This window comes from Varanus komodoensis, unplaced genomic scaffold (assembly GCF_004798865.1).
Source record: "Varanus komodoensis strain SLA01 unplaced genomic scaffold, ASM479886v1 scaffold6_4, whole genome shotgun sequence".
In the NCBI taxonomy this organism is placed as follows: Eukaryota; Metazoa; Chordata; class Lepidosauria; order Squamata; family Varanidae; genus Varanus; species Varanus komodoensis.
This window is the reverse complement of record NW_025336347.1, coordinates 4,820,986-4,842,770: the sequence shown is the minus strand read 5'-3', so window position 1 is coordinate 4,842,770 and position 21,785 is coordinate 4,820,986.

Sequence of the window (21,785 nt, the reverse complement as noted above, 5' to 3'; positions counted from 1 at the left end):
TTGATTTCCAGCTATTAACCCTGGAGACCTGTTTTCACAATCACTTTGCAGTTCTTAAGGCCCTTCAGGTTTATACTGGTATATAGACATTCTTATATAGATTACTACCTTATTTTGCCCGGAACAGTGTTTGCCAATAGCCTCTTGGCTTGTGGCTAAAAGATGACTAGAAGATCAGCCAGATAAACCACCAGGGAGCTAAACTTTTTCCTCCCGCTGTGTTATTTGCTTTCAGATGAGACCCTGGAAATATGAACTTTTAAACAGCATCTCACACTATATTAATGGAAAGGAATAGGATAGTGTCATCAGTTCCCAGCTAAAAATAGTTCCAGGAGCTTGTCTTCTAAAGGTCTATGCCAGATTCTCAAATGCCAGAAAGCCAAAGTTACAAGATACAAAAGATGTAAGGAAATACTATTCATTATTTATTGTATTTTTTAGCTATTGTGTTTTTTCCAAATTGACTTTCAACCACATGAACACTTAAGATCCCACACAAACGCAGTGTACAAACATCAACACATTTTCTTTTAATTTCCACAGTAAGTGTAAAGTACTAATAAAACTAATATCAATCATATCCTTAAGACCCTTCAGGTTTATACTGGGGTATAGACATTCTTATACATATTTCCAGTTATTTTGTACAAGATCCAACTGAGCGGCAGGTCCAAATTACATACAAAATGCTTATCTCAATACAAATATATATAAAATGCCATACATATAAACCCCATAATAATATAATCATTTCATATGACAAAATAATCAGTGCCAGCTCCAGGGTTTGGAGAGCCCTGGACCAAGGCACCCTCCATGTTCCCCCTCTTTCAGTGGGACGGCCTTCCCACCACAACGGTAGCCAACTTCTCCTCATCCGCTTTCTCATCACTGCTGTATTCCTGATGGGCGGAAAGCCAATGAGCAAGTAGGAGCAGGTTCTACTGCTCTTTTCTTCTCTCCACAATTCTTGTCTGTGTCACTGTGAAGGGAGGGGGACCAAGCAGATTGCAGAGCTGAAGAGTAGGAGCTGAAGAGTATGGACCCTCGACAAGTGCCCAAACATGCTAGACTTGGCGCTGACTGTGAACATAATCAAGAAAGAACACACAGCTGCACATTTGCTTTGAGAAATAATCTTCATGAAATTCATATGATTAATTCTAATTCATGGGGGGAGAAATGCTTGTGTTGGAATCTGATTGTATTGTTATCAAGTAGAAATCCTCATACATCTGTTGGACCTGCTCTAAAGCCTTGTGTGAAGAATATCACGATAAAAACATGTGGTTATGTCACCCATGATGCTGCTGGATCAAATAGCACTTACTATCCATTTATCAAGCAAACATAGCACACGAACATCAGTAAATCATTCTTTCCCTACTTATGGCTCTTCTTAACATGCCATTCGCCCAAGAACAGATAAATGCAATGCCATACTCATTTAAATTGGTACTCATATGGCAGACTAGTAGATTCCTGTGGCTATGAATTGGTGGATGTAACAGAAAAAATAGACCTAAGTCCATTAAGACTCTTTAAATCATACTTTTAAGAAGGTAATTGTGTACCTGATGGTATAAGATTGTTACTGATACAGAGCACTGCCCCTAAGAGATAATATCCTCAAAGTGTTTTTGTCCAAAGGTAAGACTTGCGGGTGTAGTTGATGGAGCTCAAAACTGGGACTCTGTCCTCCACTTGGCCATACAGCCACTGGCTGACTTTGAACCAGTGACTTCCTCTCAGCTTAACGTATTCATTGGGTTGTTCAGAGGATGATGTATGTCGTGTATTACAGCATCTGGATTTTATGCTGCAGTTTTACTATATCCATGTTTTGATACTACGTTATTGTACTTGTGTTTTGATTTTGCAAATTCCTGGGAACCATCTGGAGAGCATTGACTATTGGCTACACAGAAACTAAAATGTAGTAGTAGTGGTGGTAGTAGTAGTAACAGACTCTGGTCTCATTAAGGGAGCAGTTAGTGTAGCTATGATCAATTCAGCTGAGCATGACTAGAGGGCTGCAACGGGGGACCAGGAACAACAGTGGCTTCCACTGGGCATGCAGGGCGTGCAGCATGGATTCACAGATACCAATGCACAACCAGAGACTTTTCTTGGATTCCACCAAGGTCCTAGCCCTACCTGCATTTTCCAAAGGGGAAACACACACACACACACACACACACACACACACACACACACACGGAGGGAGGGAGGGAGGGAGGGAGGGAGGGAGGGAGGCATTCTTACTGACAGCTGACATCATTTCAAGGCAAAGTAAGAATCTACAGCAGCTGCTGTTTTCATTTTTCTTGGAGTGACACAGTGGCCAGGCTTTGTAACTAGGCATGCTTCTCATGAGGGTCATTTTATGGTAATTCCAAGACAGTTTCTCAAAATTCCAAACTGGTGTCTAGGCCCACAAAGGTTGTCTATCTCTGCACAGCGTGACATTGAATTTAACTCTATCACACTATAAAACTTAGCATCAAACAGTCCAATGTGCTGTTACAATGCTGTTACAATGTAACCTATGCTCCGGCAGACACACACAACTGTCTCTCTTGACATTCCTAACACTCCTTGGCCGGGCAAGACTGCACAAAAACATAAAAGGCCATTGCTTCCAATAGTCACCCATCATACAGAGACCCGACCAGCCCACTCTGGCCACAGCCAACTTGTAGCATGGCCCAAAGAGGAGTAGAACTGTGTCGATTTTCCCCCATTTTCCTGGTCAATAGCAGAAGAAACACAGATTATCAATGTCCTGTTCAAAACTAATTTTTAGATAAGCCCTTAGCTCATCACCCAGATCCCAGTGGGCTATAGCATAACAATTGTCTTGAGAAAATCCCATTAGCTCTTCATCATTCTAAGTCTATTGGCAGTAATATCATAGGCTGCTCCCATAATACCTCCCCGTAATTAAAATATCCTATTATGATCACTGCCTTATTGCTTGTTCTGTTTCCTCACACTGTGTTCTTTGGTCACGTTCGTTTCACCCTAGAGGTCTCTAGCAGATCTCTCTAATTACTTCTTCACATTCTGAACTCTTTCATTGCAGCAGAAAAATTATCTCCAAACATCATTTCCATTTGAAAAATCGTTCCTGCTTTATTAACTCTAATCAAAACTAATCTATGGAAGGTGGGTTAGGGGTTCCCTACCTGTCCTGCCCAACTTCCCTGGGGCAGGGCAGGTAAAACAGCAATGCAAATTAATTTCATTCTCATATCAGTTACTGAAGAATGCTCATTGATTCAGTACCTTGTGCCATTGAGAGTGTGGCGCAGGGCTAGCTAAATACTCGCAAATCCACGAGTGTCTCTTCACAAAAAGAAAACAAATAGCACCAGCAACAGACAAAAAGTTCCCATATGCAACCCAGGCATTTGTGTGTGTGTGTGTGTGTGTGTGTGTGAGAGAGAGAGAGAGAGAGAGGGAGAGAGAGAGGGAGAGAGAGAGAGAGAACATATTCCTTGGAAGCAGCAAGATGGTAGTGATGGTGATTAGCTACTTACAGAATGCTTTCTGGATGGGATGTGAGAGAGATGTGTCTCTGGAAGAGGTTTCAAGAAAGGGACATTTGCTAGTATTATAATGTGCACTTTGAGATAAAACTAATGTGAAATTGTATATGAAGGGCAAAAATCCATACGAGAAGTACTTCAAATTCTATTTCAGGCCACAATCCAATGCACATTTCAATGGCAGCAAGTATATTATGTTCATTTAGGTGGGCTTTACTTCTGAGCAGACCTGCAGAGAGTCAGAGTGCCTTTGATCCTTAACTTTTTGGCTAATGGCCTGCATTTAACCAAAACAGGGGGAAAGGCCCAGTTTTTCTCTCAGAAGCAAATCTAAGGGTCACCACAAACATGCACCCAAGGCTAAGAAGTGCAAAGGCACTCCTTTGAAATCCGGCTCTAGCCGATGGCTGCCCAGCGGTGGTCTCGGCATGGATATCACTGCTGACACCCCCGTATGTTTGCATGCATGCCTCATGTTGGCCCTCCCTGTCTTCATTTTGCAGCCAGCCATTCCCAGGCTCAGTGCACTTTCTGAGCCCTCTGTTCCCACTTTGTCTACATGTATGTGGCATTAACAACATAAGGTGAGCCATGTGGCATCACACTAAGCATCCATCTCAGGCGATGTTCTATTCACGCAATAGCGCTGTAGAAGAAATTAATTCCAACTCATGTTTAAGCAAGCTTTTACCCAGTTCACTGAAACCAAACCCAACAGATTCAAATTTTACCTTCAGTCAAAGTCCGTAGACTTCTAAGCTTGAACTTGGCCTCACAGACCGAAAGAATCATTGCGCCTGATAGGATGCATACATTTGAAAAAATGTACATTTCAAAAATGCATGCATTTAACATTTGCAAATTTCAGAATGCATGGTCTTTAAAAATGTGTACATTTCAAAAAACTGCATGCAGCTGTACAATTATACATCAAAATACATGCAAATGTTCGTGCAAGAAGAAAAAGAGAGACTGCAATCTGATCTTGAATCAAGCTAGAACAACACTGGAGATGGAATTCGGAGAACTACAGGAAGCTGACTCACTAATTGCTATCACACAGTGGCCAAACAGCTGCTCGCAGGACAAGAGGGAACTAACACTGCCCTGGCTGTGTTCCCCAGAAACTAGTGAACATAGATAGACATATTGGGTCTGATAACTGGAGTTCTTGGACCTAGTAACCACTGATAGCCAAATCCTCCATGGGGTGGTCTTCCATGATCACTGCATCCTGTGGAAATGTACATTTCTGGAATTCAAAATTAACATCTTTGAAGGAAAGAAAAAATGTCTGCCCTTGAGAACATAACATTTTGCCTAATGTTTTTAACCTTAAAATTCAATGTGACATTTTATTCATCGTCTTTGGCAGGTTTGACTATGTTGTTGCATAAATTCCATAGAATAAAATTCATATTTATTGGCAAAGCTATCATGTCATCCTTCACCCTCAGTCTGGAGTGATACATCCTGGCAGGAGTGTATCACATGACATCTCTGAATTGATTATTATGAATTGGCTCTCAGATGAAAGGTTGAGCCTTTGGTTCACTATCTAAGCCTACTTAAAGTGCTAAAAGTTTACTTTTGACTCTGTTTGCCAATTAAATGTTGCTTTCCACACTTCAGATAATTAGAAAGCTACTACATCAGTAATTGTGAAATGTATGTGTAGACCTTGCAACAATCTGCATCCATGCATTTGTAGTGTGTGTTTCCTTGAACTTCTGTGTTTGTTCATCTGTGACAAAAATCATTCACAGAATGTGCACTCTAAGGCATTTGTTGACCTAATTCTGTTTGCTTGAGCAAAGATAATAGCATGTGTATTTTAATGGGTGATAGACACACACACAGAGCTTCTATTTTATATGCATGCATGCATGTATGCATGATCTTTGTGAAATGAATTTGGAAGGTAACTTTTCCACTAAGGAAATTAACGTGACACAGAAAAGCTACTTTAAGTTAAGGTGAGTCACACACTCCCCCAAAAGATTCCACCATTATGAGCCCCCGAAATTCTGCTGATTATAAAAATAACACCAGTAGAGTTTAAAACTTCAAATGCTACAGAATGAGCATGACCAAGTTCAAATTGTTATGATACGAATTGCCAAAGATACAGATGCTGCTAAAAATCAACAAATTTGTACTACTTACTCCAAGCTGCAACTTGGCATATCATACATTTCTTTGACATTTTAGTGAAAACTGTTGATGTAGCTCATTCAAGGTTTGTCAAGGTGTGCTTTCATTGGTTTGGTGAGCAGTAGTGCAAAAGGTATTCAGGTTTTTCTATCCCATGAAAGCTCAGAGCATCAGCTGCTGGAGAAGTTATGTCAGGCATGCTCAGTTTCACTCTGAAACCATAATGCTGCCAGTACACGCCGATATTTTGAATTCCACTGTTCCTATTAGCATTCAGACAGTGCGGGGTGGGCAGCGAGGAACTGTCAACTGCGATAAAAGGGAGGTAACTTTGAATGCTGAGGGAATTGCTCACACTGATAGAGAGAAGAAAAGGAAACAGCTATGCTCTAGTTCTATGCAACTTACTCAGAAATCAGCTACTCTAAATGTGCAAGAACATATCTGTTCATTTCTACAATATCTGCTCAGTTAATGACTTGTTTCTGTTTTGTGTTCTAGAAAATTTTGTGTTTTTTTAACACTGAAATAACATATTTCATTAAAAAAAACATTTAGAGAATTTAAATTATGAAAAAATCTGCCAGACTAGGGCCAGAGTTACAGTGATCTCATGTTATTTCAAGCTCCACAAATTGGAAGCTTAGGTTGATGCCTTAAAAATATAAAAACAGCAACAACCAAAAAGGCAAATGCGTGGGGAAAAGGAAGGGAGGGAGAGAGAGGAAGTGAGTAGGGAAGAAACACCAAATCATAATAAATATCCATACATAGTAATTCTTTGCATTACTAGAGGGGAGAAAGGAGAGGGAGAAAATACTTCCTTTATTTTATTGATTTTTGGTATTTATATCCTGCCTTTTTTTTCCTTTCAAGGAACTCGAGCCAGCTTAGATAATTTTCCTACTCCTCTCAATCTTATACAGCACTTCCATATTTTAGGCTGATCACAAAGCATAGCAGGTTTTCATGACATAACAAGTACTGTGCTTTTTTACCAGCACTGGTCATCCGAACCCTGTCATTGTATGGTGTACTTGGTTTTTAGACATCACAAACAGAAGCGGCACTCTCTTCTCTGGTTTCTCACTTCCATGATGGCTTGTTCTGCCTTCCCGACTGAAAAACACACCCCACTGGGGTTCCAAGGCCAGCACCAGAGAGCTGCTTGGCCAGAGAACACCATGATCAGGGGATGTTTTGCACAGCTGTCAGAGGCGTCCCCACTCTGCCCTCCTTCAGTCCTAAAGATCTTGGGGCAGAAGTGACCACTGTCCATGCTGGGCAAGGAGCAGCAATGCTCAGCAGATTCCCCCGCTGTTCCCCTCCATATGCACCAGAAGGACACCCTTCATGTGCATGAGCAGAAGGGGCAAGAATTGGCTGGTCAGCAGTACCGGGCGGGGGGCTGCACTGCGGAGCTGACTGCTTCCCGCCAGCCACTCTACCTCCCCCCTGCCACTGGGCGTCCACGACCTGCCTCCTGCTCAGAAGCGAGAAAGGGAAGCAAGCACTGCCTTCTGCTTTGTCGCGGGACCGTTGCAAGAAAGGCTCTTGGTAGGGAGCCAGTTGGGGAAGCCTCTCTCACACTTGGGGTGAGAAGGGGAATCTGCTGCGTGGCCCTGCCACCAACGGGGCAGCACTGCCCAGCTGATGCTCACCCCTCGGCCTCCTTCTGGCACACATGGAGGGGCGGAGGGGGAATCAGCAGAACAGCTCCTTTCCGCCACACCACCCAGATGATCCCTCCCCACTTTTTGCCTGAAGGATGACTGATCAACACCCTGGCTGCACTTCATGGCGTATGCCCGGCTTGTGCAACAGAGTCTGCTTGACAGCTGCAGCCAATCCCAGAAGTCAAAGAGCAGCACCCCATCCATCCCCACAGCACGTCCTGGGATGCCCCCTGGAGAACTGAGAGGGAAGGAAACAGTGGGAGGGAAAGAGTTGCCACCATGAGCCTGAACACCTTCCAGGTACATCAAGGTTAAAAAAAAATCATGACCTGTGGGAATTATTCAGGGTCGTTTGTTGGGACCATATCTGCTAAAGGTTAGACTGAGAAAGTTTTCCAAATGATAAATTTTAAAATCCAAATGCCAGAAGAAAAACAATTTTAAGAAAATATCAGCAGTTTGAGGAAATGTACTTATTCTGTGTTCTCCATTAAAAATCATGACACAGAGAGATATCTGTTGGTGGTATTTTGCAACATAACCTCAGTAATTTATTCTTCAGTCACTGGCAGTCCTTCTTTAAATATTTTAAAACATAATCAACTGAACCTTCAAGCAGCTATTTCAGAACCTGAGTACTTTTTTTGCCTTTGGAATCTAATTTACATAGAAACAGAGTGAGTCAGAAGGGGCCTCCCAGGCCATCTGACCCCTGGCTCCAGCCAGCTCCGCTCACAACATGCCCACCATGTGCATGTCCAGACTATCTTTGAACACCCTCACCGATGGGGCCTCAACCACCCCCCGTGGAAGCCCATTCCATACCCTCGGGGTCCTAACTGTCAGGAAGTGCTTCCTGGCATCTAAATGGAGCCTTGGTTCCCTGAGCTTTGCTCTGTTGGGGTGCGTCCTGCCTTCCTCTGCAGGGGAGAGCAGGTCTCTACCCACCTCCGTGTGACATCCTCTGACATACCTGTATGTCGCCAACAGATCCCCTCTGAGTCTCCTCTTCTCCAGGCTGAAGAGACCCAGTTCCCTCAGCCTCGCCTCATACCCCATCCCCTGCAAACCAGCCACCAACCTTGTGGCCCTACGCTGCACTGACTCTAACCTGGCTATATCGTTTCTGTAATGAAGGGACCAAAACTGAGTACAATACTCCAGTTGTGGGTGCACCAGAGTCGTATAGAGTGGTAGTAATACCTCTCTTGAGCTAGAAGCCACACTTCTGGCTATGCAACCAAGGGTGGCGTTCACCCTCTTGACCACCGCATCACACTGCTGACTCATGTTCAGCTGCAGTCAACCAGCACCCCGAGGTCCCTTCCACAAGTGCTGCTTTCCAGCCACTTGTCCCCTAACCTGTACTTATGGCACTATTCCTATGCCCCAAGTGCATAGGAATTACAGATAACTTACAGCAGAGGTGGGAAGCCCCAGGACTATGGGTGTCTTGGGCAGATCCACCCTTTCCTTCTCTCCAGAGAACAGGAACAGCAGAAAGGAGAGCAGTGCTGTGAAAACGCAGGTCCATACTTTCCAAATGCATTCCTGCCTGGCTTTCAGCACCTTAGCAGGGAGAACTGAGCCTTTTGAAAGTGTGGATTTCGATGGATGAAAAGAATTCCTGCCCTGGAGAGAAATAGGCCCACTGTCACACATCTCCTGGGTCTTTCAGGTACAAATCCAGGGGAAGGGAAGGGAATATCTGGGACCAGCAAAGCTACCCCATGGGTCCCTGGCCCTGTGCTGCTTTATGAGGCAGCTGAATCTCGCTACAGGGCTACAAGGTCATCCTGTGAGTTGATCCAGGCCTGTTAGTTGCCTGTAAGCAAGCGCAGTTTTGTTTTATTTATTTATTTAAAAAACCTATATGCCACCCCCTTCACATGAGCCTCGGGGCGGCTTCCAATCATAAAAAACACCAATGTATAAATACAGTTGGTGACATGAAACAACACCATTGCTGATCCCAGGGCACATTGGTTAAGGCACCACCATAAGCTTTTGCACTCTTACCCCATGGTTAGTCTGAGCTATAGAAAGGTTACATTCTCTTCTCATAGCAAGGTTGATGTAGATGGTTAAGCTTTATTATATTTAGGATGCTGTTCCTCCATTCCTCTCCCAAGACTCTTTTTTCTTACATTGTCTCATTCTCTCTGAATTTCAAATTCTGAATTTACTCATTTTTGAAATTACTTTTTATTTGAGAGATCTTTCTATATTCTATTTTAAGAATCCAAATGGGTTATTGGGTTATTTCATGCCTTCCACCCCTGAATCTTAGAACAGAATTCAGCTAGGTTTCCTCTGCTGATAGAAGGCCCCCATCAGTCTAATAGGAAGAGGTGTAATTTGCAGCAATTCCTGCCCCGCTGTGCCCACCACCCTCAAATCTTGTCCAGAAGGTCCCCAGCCTTCTGTCAGTAGCTAGATTTTGGCCTTAAAATTCTAAGATTTAACATAGTGAGCTAACTTGGTATCTGTAGAGTCAGGTGCAGAAGGGCTAAGCGATGTGCGTTGTCCACTTTCCTTGATGGCAATCAGTCAGAAGTGTCTGGCCAGATCATTCTGCCTTCACCACACCAACAGAACAATGAGTTCTGGTTACTGCATGCCACGTCTTGGCTGAAGTGACTGCACCAGGATCCTGAACGCAAGAGTGCCTATTGCAGGATACACATCAGGTGCAATGCTCCCATTCTTCAGTGCAGCACAAAGTCCCAGAAGCACTTGGGATTTCTTGTGCATGCACATCTGCCCAGTCACAATATGGCTTTCCAGTGGTTTCACAATCTTTCAAGATTTATGCCTCACTACACCCACACATTTGTTGTGTGGATCACAACAAACTGTGGCAAGTTCTTAAAGAGATGGGAGTACCTGACCATCTTATTTGTCTCTTGAGAAACCTATATGCGGGTCAAGAAGCAACAGTGAGAACTGGACACGGAACCACTGATTGGTTCAAAATGGAGAAAGGAGTTCGGCAAGGCTGTATACTGTCACCCTGCCTATTTAACTTATATATGCAGAGCACATCATGAGAAAAGCGGGGCTAGATGAATCACCAGTTGGAATTAAGATTGCTGGGAGAAATATCAACAACCTCAGATATGCAGACGATACCACTCTCATGGCAGAAAGTGAAGAGGAACTAAGGAGCCTCTTGATGCGGGTGAAGGAGGAGAGTGCAAAAGTTGGCCTGAAACTCAACATTAAGAAAACTAAGAACATGGCATCCGGTCCTCTCACTTCCTGGCAAATAGATGGGGAAGAAATGGAGGTAGTGACAGATTTTATTTTCCTGGGCTCCAAGATCACTGCAGACAGGGACTGCAGCCAAGAAATTAAAAGACGCTTGCTCCTTGGGAGGAAAGCTGTGGCAAATCTAGACAGCATACTAAAAAGCAGAGCCATCACCCTGCCAACAAAAGTGCATATAGTCAAGGCTATGGTTTTCTCAGTTGCAATGTATGGCTGTGAAAGCTGGACCATAAGGAAGGCTAAGCGCCGAAGGATTGAGGCCTTTGAATTGTGGTGCTGGAGGATACTCCTGTGAGTCCCTTGGACCACAAGGCAATCAAACCGGTCAGTCCTGGAGGAGATCAACCCTGACTGCTCTTTAGAAGGCCAGATCCTGAAGATGAAACTCAAATACCTTGGCCACCTAATGAGAAGGAAGGACTCCCTGGAGAAGAGCCTAATGCTGGGAACAATAGATGGCAAAAGAAGAAGGGGATGGCAGAGAATGAGGTGGCTGGATGGAGTCACTGAAGCAGCCGGCGTGAGCTTAAGTGGACTCCAGGGGGCAGTGGAGGACAGGAAGGCCTGGAGAAGTGTCCATGGGGTTGCGATGGGTCGGACACAACTTTGCGACTAACAACAACAACAACACATCCACACAAGCAGATTCATCTTGTATGTGTACAGATGCAATGCTTTCACAAAGCCCCATGCATGCAACCCACATCTGTGCTTGCAAGAACTGGCAGTTTGGGAGACTGCCCTGGCAATGATATGAAAGAAGTGGTGTAAAGCGCACTAGCCCTATGCATTTCACCTCCCTTGGTGCAAGTCAAAGATAGGGAGATGACGTGGCCTTGCATGCAAGCGCCTACACCCAGTGTCTGCATCCCTCCACCCACATTCCCAGATCTTCTTGTGAGGGAAGACGAGGGATGATCTGAAAGCTTCTGCATGCTTCAGTTTATTTATTTTTATTTATTTATTAAAACATTTTTATGCCGCCCCATTCGCCGAAGCCTCGGGGCGGCTTACAACGTTAAAACCGAGTTTGAACCGAGTCAGAAGCTTCCATACAAATAGGAAGCTATCTTAATATATCCTATCACTTCATATTGGAGTAAAGGGTGGAGTTAATCACTTGCTTTGGCATTATTGTCCCACAGAAACCATGCCGGCCTTTTATCTACTGCCAACTTCAGCTTAATGATGTATTTAATGTCACCTGTAGTTTCATCCTTAGTTGGGCCCTTCCAAACCTGCTGCTTCTTCACACACAGCCTCCGTTAGTCACTCCCCTTAGGTGACGAGGACATTTTTCTCAAAATACTATGGGCTAAAGTTCAAAATCTGAATATCTCCACTACTGAGGTTCATTAATGGACCATTGTGGACTACTTAACCAGCAAGCCACCTGGCAAATGAGTAGTTATACAGTAGGCTAAAATAATATCCTCTGCATTTGCCTAGGTGTACCTTTCCATATGTTCCAGATACAATAAATTATCAATTAAAACACAAGTTTTAGGAGGTTTGGTGGCCATTTTCAGCTCCCCAAGAACTGCCCATTTTTGAGTTGCACTCCTTGAAATCCTGCACATTCCATGGAAAATCACCAAAGAAAATGTCATTAGTGCCAAGAAGCAAGCTTCAACTTTTGAAGCAAGATTTTGACATTTTGGGCTTCCATGGTAACTTGCAGGCTGAACATCCATTGCAAACAAGGAAGGTTTTTTCTGCCTCCACGAATGTCAGTGACAAGGCACACGATTCTACCAGGAGCCAATGGATGCCACATGTAACACAAACACCATGTGTTCGATTTAAAAAATGAGGTGGTCCCGACATTTAGGGAAACTACTATGTGAGAGCTGAAAAGTATGTGGTCAATTTTTTCTCCATTAATGAATTGCAAATCTGAATCGCTTCCTCCTTAAAAGAAAAGGCTCAAGTAAGCACACTCGCTTGCTCATGAGAAACTTGCATTCAACTTCTATAGTTGGCAACAGCAACTATAAGCAAAATTCATGATCTAGAATTATAGTTGCTGCTGATGTGTTTGAAAAAGAGTAATTATAGTTTTTAAAAGAACACTGTAATTATAGGCTACCTACAGTGCTATTATAGACAAGACAATATATATTTTGAAGCTGATAAAATTTTATAATTGCACCATTTTATATGCTGGCTCAAGAGAATCCTTCCCATGATTCCACAAATAACAGGCTCTTCATATATTGTGAAAGCTCCCAGATGTTTTCCAAATTATCCAGCATCTGAATTTTCAAAGGAATAGGAGATATATATTGGTGTGTGGAATGTATAAGAATCATATATATAAGAATCAGCTGCCCAGGGAACTAGGCCTGGTACTGTGAAATATAACATTATAAACCTGTCTTGAAAAGTTAAGTGGCAATTTGATTGATGGTATCAGCTGAGCTGAGCCACCAGCTTCTTAGGCTGATTGCTATGATTTTAGTGGTAGGAAAACTGTAATTCCAAAACCACATTTAATAATTAATCGTAATCTCAGAGGAAGGACACTCATTTTGACATGCACACATTTAGTACAAAGCCCGCAAAATTTAATGGATGATGATGACAACCTTAACATTTAAAAGCAACATGATTGCGGAAAAATGAATTGGCAGGGGGAGAGACTTTGCCTGTAACTTCCCCAGATGCTGCTTTAAGATGGGAGGAAATGAAAGATTGGATCTCACGAAACCTCTGAAACTAGCTAGGGAGCGACTAGTCCATCAGACTGCACAGTGCGAGGGGAGAGGGAAACAGGGCCGCTCCACCAGCCATAGTGAAAGGCTCCCTCATTTTTCCTTTTGCCTTCCCTTATGTGTCATGCCTTTATACACTGTGTGTGGGGGCTAGGTTAAGGTTCACAGACTCATAGAACGACAGAGTTGTAAGGTGCCATCAGTCTAACCCGAAGTTGTTAGACTGGTTGTATGTGAGCCAGTCCAGAAGCCTTTTGGGTGAGAAGTGAGATAAAAAATATCTTAATAAATGAAAATAGCAATTATGTGGCATATAGGGTACTTGTCACAGTGCCAATATTTTGTTCGTGAGTAATTTTAAGTGGCAGAGATGGACTGAAACATGTGAGAGAAGACAAAGCAGATCAGGAAGTAGCAAGGAAGGCATAGGAAGCCTTGAATTTGGTGCTGGGCATGAACAGCTGTGAAGCTGGAAGGAAAACTAGATTTCACATGTTGTATTGGTCCTTAGTAAGGATAAGTAATATGCCACCAAACAAGTGAGATCTTCAAAGCCCAAGAATGTCTACTTGTTATTGCTATTGTTATTACATTGCATTTATATTGCATTGTTTTCCTCTTGTGAGGTACTGAAGGCAGATTAACAGAAGCCCAATTTTATCCTCCCAGCTGCTGCATGATGCATGAGATGCCACCAAATCTCCTTGGCATACCACCAAATCTCTTTTGCTAACATATGAATCTAAACATGTACCAAAGCAGATGTGTGCTGTAATGCCAGGGTCTACACCCGGCTCCTGAAGGCCCCTGCCAGTGGTATCATACATCATGCAGTCCTGATTTCCATGGTACCTACATATGCCAAGAGATAAAATTCAGTCTTTACCAAATGCAAGATAAAGCCAACTTATTTAACCTCACAGTCATTTTTTCCAGTCTAAAAGAAGACACTTACCAAGCAAAAATAATACTTCCCTAATGTGAAACGCTAAACTTTTTGGCTGGTGGACAGTTGTGCCCTGGCACTAACAATGATGCAGCAGAATGGTGAACCTGCACTATGCAACTAGCGCTTGCTAGAGCGATGCTAAAAACATTGGCTTGTTGCCAAAATTTGGCATCGCTTCTAGATTACAGTGGAAAAGCTCGGTTTTTCTAACAAGTGCTAGTTACCTTGAGCAAATCTTTGATTCTGCCAGTGCAACTTCATTAACATTAGTGCTTGGCACAACTGAAGGCTATCCATTATTTCTGATATAAATATAAAAAAAAGAGATTGGTTTTTTATTAGTTACATTAGTAATTAAAGCTTGTGGGCACTTCTGTTTTAGTTTTCATTGCCAGTTCAAAATACAGTAGCGCAAGTAGTGAAACTGAATGTCCACATTGCACACTCCAGTGCTTGCTTTGCCAGAAGCAAAACCCTTGGATTTCCAGAGTTCAAAATACAAACAAGGAATTATATGCTTTAATCAATAGTGAAAATCAGAGAGAACAAAAATCTGAGGTTGATTACAGAAAATATATTCTTCATTCATACTGATCTTTCCTATTTATAAAAAGGCTTCCTTGCAACTGTGTTTGCATATCCTTTTTTCAATCACATTTTAATAACAGATCCAGAAATGTTCATGTATGCCTAGAATATATATCACAAATACATTCCATGGTGGATTGCATGGATTCTTAAAGTGATTGTTGTGATATAGGCTTGAAAAAATAAGCATGTCTGTCTGTCTGTTTGTTTATCATATGCATATACTGACTCTTCCTCCAAAGAGCTTAAGCCAGTGTACGTGACACTGCTCCTTTCCATTTTATCCTCACAACAACCCTGTGAACTAAGTTATGCTGAGAGTTAGTAACTGGGTCAAAAGTTACCTAGTAGGAGGTTTAAACCTGGGACTGTCCAGTCCAAGGGCAGTATCTGGTGGTTTCATTGTGCAAACTCAGATATTGTGGGTGGAATTCTCCTAAAGCTTTACATTGTGAAAAGAGCTGCCCATTGCATCAGCTCGATCAGTTGTGTAACCAGCTAGGTAAAAGTTATGCATAAGTGTTTGCACAACTGCAGGTGTGACAGCTCTTGAGCAAATGGGTAGATTCTCCCCTAGTGCATCACTTGAAATCTGGGTAGGGAGAAGGATTTGCACTAGGGATTTTTACAGGCAGATGCTGATCCCAAACTGACCTCCGTGGACAATTTCTGCCCAGATTTCGTCAGGCCAGCTGTGTCACAACTTCTTTATAGGTTTCATTTTTTCCCTGTGGCATATATTTCAGTGTGTGCTAAACTTGCGGTACTGTTCTGTTCTGCACAGGTAAGAAATAGCTGCAGCAGGCTGGGGGGAACTGCAGTGCAAGAGAGAATCTGCTATCAGACATCAACAAAACCAGCACAAGTTGATAAGCCCAGTCAGCCTTCATTCAGGTGCTCTCCTGTCTCCTTCACCATTTCCTTATCCTCCATCTCACCCACTCTCATTCTCCCTCTGAGTTGCCCAATAAACCAAAGAGTGAATGCAATGCTGCTTCCACTCTCCCTTCCTGTGCTCTTTGAAAAAGCAAAGTTTGCAATGCCTCCCCACACCATCCCAATGGTTTCCTCCATCCTCTTGCACTAAGAAATGACTAACTGAAAACATGTCCATCTATATGTCACATTGATGTCAATTGGGAAATGCAGCATGGGGGTGGTATGCTTGCTTTCTGGAATTGCTTTTGGGTGGAGAGGAATGCAGGTGTGATGCTGCTGACTTCATTCCATGGGAAGTGGAAGAATGGGCCAAGCTGACATTGCTGGAAAGTTCCTGCATCCATTGAATGGAACCCCTCCTGAAGATAGTACAGACTGAAGCACCAGCTGCCGTACTTCTTGAGGAGCAAAAGCAGCAGTCATCCCATTGCTGACCGGTCTAAGGTTGTAAAGCTCATTTACTGACATAATTGAAGAAATCACCACAGAGTTTCATAAGTTGGTCCCCAGCCTCAACATACTTCATCAAACAAAATAACAACTGTAACATTATATTTAAGAGGAAGAGTGTAGTATGTCTAGAGATTTTTCTTTAGCGGGCTAAAACATTTTAATGTGCTTATCACTCCAAAACACGGTTGTGTGGTTTCTGCTGCAGTGTTTGAATTGTAAATGGAACTCCCATTTAGATGAGATATAGGTCAAATCTCAGAAGCATGAAAAAGTAATCAAAACATAAAGCAACAATGAATGCAAAAACAATCAATACCCCCACATACACTCTAACAATGGAGTCAACCTCATACAAGAAAGGTGACTTTGCTTTTCCATTGCAAAGTTGTTATTTGCTGTCTTTGCTTCAACCTGAAGAAACTTACAGCCCTTTTTCTGAACATTCCCTGTTTTTTCCTGGTGTGATCATACAATTAAAATCATTGTACAGTGTATTTTTAAAATTCATTTCTCAGATTTCCATGACAACAAGTGTAATGAAAGCCAGAAACTATAATGAGGAAAGTTTTGCAGAAATGAAACAAAGGAGCAAACAGAACGGGTCAGTATGAAAAAAGGAAAATTGTTCTCCATAGCAGGTATGAAAAGCCATTTTATTTTCTTTCATATTAAAGAATATTTATGGGAGATAGAAGTTTATTATGGATCAGATGGAAAAGGGAAAGTGGTAAATTCAATTTAAAGTGCGAATTTTCTATTTCAATGTATTGTACATGGACAACTTCAGTAATTAAGAGGTTTTAAAGCATGGAAAACAATAAACAAATTGTACACCATTACTAATATTCATTGATAGCTTTATATTTTACTCATAGAGAGACTCAATGTGACCTAATGGTTAAAGTGCTGGACTGAAACATATGAGATCATCATTCTAGTCCCTAATTAGCATGAAGCTTTCTAGAAGACTTTCGACTAGTCACTGGCTCTCAGCCTAACCTACCTCACAGGGCTGTGGCAGAGACAAAATTGAAAGGACGGGGACCACAAAAGCTACCTTGGCTTTCTTGCAAGAGGGAAAAATGCGGGATGAAAACACAGTGTAGCAGCAGTCACAACAACCACCATTGTTTATCTTTACAGCTTTGAAGGCAGTTTTCTATTATCTCAATCAAGATTGTATGAAACATGGCTAAGATATATTGAGTCTTATGGAAGCCCATTTCCTACTTCACGGGGGCTTTTGGAACATATTAGTGCTGCCATTCCTGAATAATATTATTTAACTTGAAGTAAATCTATAGCTATCAGCCTCCTCTGTACCTTGCTGAGTAGTAACTATGGAAGCAAGATATTGGCTGCAATCAGGAAAATGCCACCTTTTTCTTCAAACTTATTTCTGTTGGCCTTCAAGAAAAGACCAGAGCAAAGGGAAAGGATAAGTTATAACTTTTCGGTTATAAAAGCAACCATTTTTCCATCAAATACTCCCAGTGGGTGTTCTAAGGTTTGCCGGTTCTACAGGAAAGAGTCCTGTACTGTGGTAACATGAATCTGTAGATGAGAAATGGTTTTCTGGAGCTTTTGGAAGAGGTGGCTCATGCTGAAGAACTAAATTCAAATTGTTTATTATAGTCACAGAACAGCATAATGCTGAAAAACTAACACAACGTAACAGATTTATTAGATGGATAATCAAGTAGGACTTGTTTTTAGAAACAGGATTTCACTTCATTGAAGACATTTATGGATGGTCTGCAAACCAACAACCATGGAATGTGCTGTCCCATTTCTGAATTGGGGAGACAGGGCACTTTGTGGTTTTCACACTAACAGAGCGTGAAATGTACACAGCAGGTGTCCATTCAGGGACAATGATCCTAAAACAGGAATCAGAGATGAATAATGTAAAATGGACTGTGTGAGTTGATGTTTATGTTGTCATATTATATCATTGTAGCCTTGTATTTCTTAAATAAAAACCTGTTTCTCATGTATGTGTGTGTTTGTGACCATTCTTGCACAGCCTAAGAAATTTGGGCACTAGAATGTTACATTAAGCTCTGTACCACTCTAAAAAGAAACAGTAGAACATGGAAATATAGAAACAGAGCCAGTCAGTAGGGGCCTCCCGGGCCATCTAGTCTGATCCCCAGCTCCAGCCGGCTCCACTCACGACATGCCTACCATGTGCATGTCCAGCCTATCTTTGAACACCCGTACCGATGGGGCCTCAACCACCTCCCATGGAAGCCCATTCCATACCCTTGGGGTCCTGACTGTCAGGAAGTGCTTCCTGGCATCCACATTGAACCTTGGTTCCCTGAGCTTTGCTCCATTGGAGCACATCCTGCCTTCCTCTGCAGGAGAGAACAGGACTCTACCCACCTCCATGTGACACCGCCTCACATACCTGTATATTGCCAACAGATCCCCTCTGAATCCTTCCATTTTTCATATTTGAGCTACCATGTTTGGCCACATTCATTCATTCATTTATATTTATTTAAAGCTTCTCTATCTTGTCCTATGGCAAATAATGCTATCAATGCCTCCATCTTCAGTTCTTTATTCCTCTTATAAAGCTCTGAGTAAAGTTTGTGGAACTGGGGGTGAGAACAAGGTTAAAAGCTGCTTAACATTAAGGGAAAGTTTTCCCTACCATTGTCATAAGCAAAGACTACTGAGTTCAACTTCTCCAGCTCCTCAGCCTTGGCTTCCTATTGCATCACAAATAATTATGATTACTCTTTTGCCCTGGTTATTTTACAGGCTTTGTGTGGATGTTTCCAGTCTACTTCTGACATGTAGTATATCAGCTTAGGAAACTGATATATTGTCGATTTGTTAGATTGACAAACCGAACAAATTAAATCCAGGCATTATTTTGGATCCAGCATCTGCCTTCCACAAGAGATATGGATCTTCCATGATCAGATGACCTCTATCTGCAAAAAGTCCCTTCATCTAAATTTAGGGCATCTTCCTCCTCCAAGTACCATAGCTCTCTGCATTCAGCAGGGTTCCCTAAATTTCCGTGTACCTTTTAGGGGCTGAAAGTGCTCCCATGAAAAGGGAAATCCACTAGGTCCAACACAGTTGATCCAATTTCAATCTGGATCAAATTGCCTCTTTTCTTTTCTAGAGGGATATGAAAGAAACATAGAAAACAGTCCTAAAATCCACAGAGGCAGCCACAGAAGCTGTCTGGGGAAGGGAAGACTCAGGAGCACACACTGAAAAGACCTTTGGCTGAAGAGACGGACAATAACCTGAGACAGCTGAAGATGCTATCACCCAGGCATTATCTCCTGTGACATGCACAAACATTTCTTTTGTCCAGTTGTTGCCTCTGGTTCAATACAGTTTCCAGGTTTTTGAAGTATTGAAATACCTTGTTAAAAACTGCTTCCCAAAATAGCATTAAGATGAGTGTACACACCACAGTCAACAATGTTTTTATCGAATAGTTTCAAGCTTCTGAAGGGGGAGCAAACACAGAGACAGAGAGAGATTCTCTCATCCTTATGCACTACAAATAATTTATTCTGGAATTGGGTTGTGCCTGAATGACTACCAGATGTGCAAGTGTTTGATGAGTAGGGCAGAATAGACCATTTCATTCTGTGGGATCATGTCCAAGAAACAAGAGCCACTATTTATAACATAGGGTTAGTGAAAAATTGTGCTCTTACCTGAAAAACTGCAGTATATGCACCTAAAATTAAACCTCAGCTTTATTGCAGGAGGAATTTATAGGGAATACGAAGCAAGCATTCACTACATTGTACTTGATATGCCATTCAGAGTGTCATTACTGATATTTATCTCTGTTTGTATTATCTCTAGCCTATGGCATTAAGTCTCACACAGCTCTCAGAAACAAAGCACAATCCTCACAATTGCAAAGCTGAGTTATAAAGCAGAATATTCCTTGCAGTGCCGAGGTCCCAGCTGCAAGTGCCCTTTGAATTCTGTTGTCCATACGTTGTAAATACAGTAGATCTAACTTTTCATGCCATAAATCAAAGTATATCACTTTGTGGAGTTTTTGCAGGACTCTTCAACCAGAGGCAGCTGCTGCTACATATTATGGGAGACCAGGATCTACAAGGAGAAATAAAGCACTTGCATGTGATTGGATTTTTCTTTCCTCATCTTTATCTCAGCCACTGCGAAGCAGGCGGAGTCCATTGGATTGCTAATGAATGCTTTTCTGAACTGACCTTTATAAACCTTATAAAACTTCCAGCATGCTCATAACACCCACTCAAGATAATCTATTTGGGACCTTTGGGAACCACCAGCCCTGTATATTTTCAAAGTAAATGGAATGCCCTGTGTTTTATTTTAGGAAAGGAGATGCCTGCTCATGCAATAGTAATGTCCATAATGTTGCTGAACCAGCAGAAGGACAATACAAGACTGAAGGCAGTATCTCAGAAGGTCCCAATAGGTCTGGTAAGGTTTTGGCCATAGTCAGGAGATGGGCTGCTCGAACCATAACAAAGTCAGTTTGCCACAGAGGTACTTTTCGACTACAACTGAGCAGGAGCGATGCTTGATACATGGCAAACTCCGGCCTCAAAATCCTACCGGACAGGTCAGAGGAACACTGGACATGTGTTAGCCTCATATTCCTCTCAAATTGCTAGTTGACCTGGAAGGGCACAAAGGCCCATCTGCAGTGTAGGTGGCCCTGGGGGCAGGGGCAAGAACAGAAAGGCATCCCTTTTCTTCTCCCTGCTCATTGGCCTGCTTCCTTTCCACCCTCCTTGTCCTATCCCAAAATTGCAACCTTAGAAGAAAACCCAGTGTGAGTCTTTTTGAAGCATCTGGCAAGGATGGTGGAAGGAGGAGAGATCTATAGTTGGATCTCTTCCTCCACAGGATTGATGGCTAAGTTTCCCTGTCAATATGAGCTGAGGAAATGTAGCAATGAGTGTAGCAATTAGATGACATTTTATGGCTATTATCATCAAAGGGCATTATATTAATGATGCTATGAAGTACACCCCGCCCCAGTATTTTCTCTGAAATTCTTGTTGGGCCTACTCATAAATGTCTCATAAAAGCTATAAATATTCAACAGAGGAAACCAGTTAGCATATAGAGATCTCTAATAGGCACTATGAATGAATGTATAATAGCCAGGCACCTGTGGGAAATAGAAAAAGAATGGGCATATCTATCAATTGTACATGAAGCTGTTTTTTCCTGGCTGTGATGAATCTTAGTTCTGCTGGCCAGTTGGTGAATTGGTGAATGAGAAAGGGAGTCCATGTAACAAAGATGTTATTTGAATTAAGAAACACACAATTCCGCTCCTTCTCACTCAACAATCAATGCAGTAATTAGCTTGGCTCATAATAGAATTTTATGAGGTCTGCAAAACTCTCCTCATAAGCAAACTGTGCCTACTTTTTTTAAAAGTACCATCAGTGATAGAAAGATCAAAGACAATGAATAATTTAAAACCAAACTAATA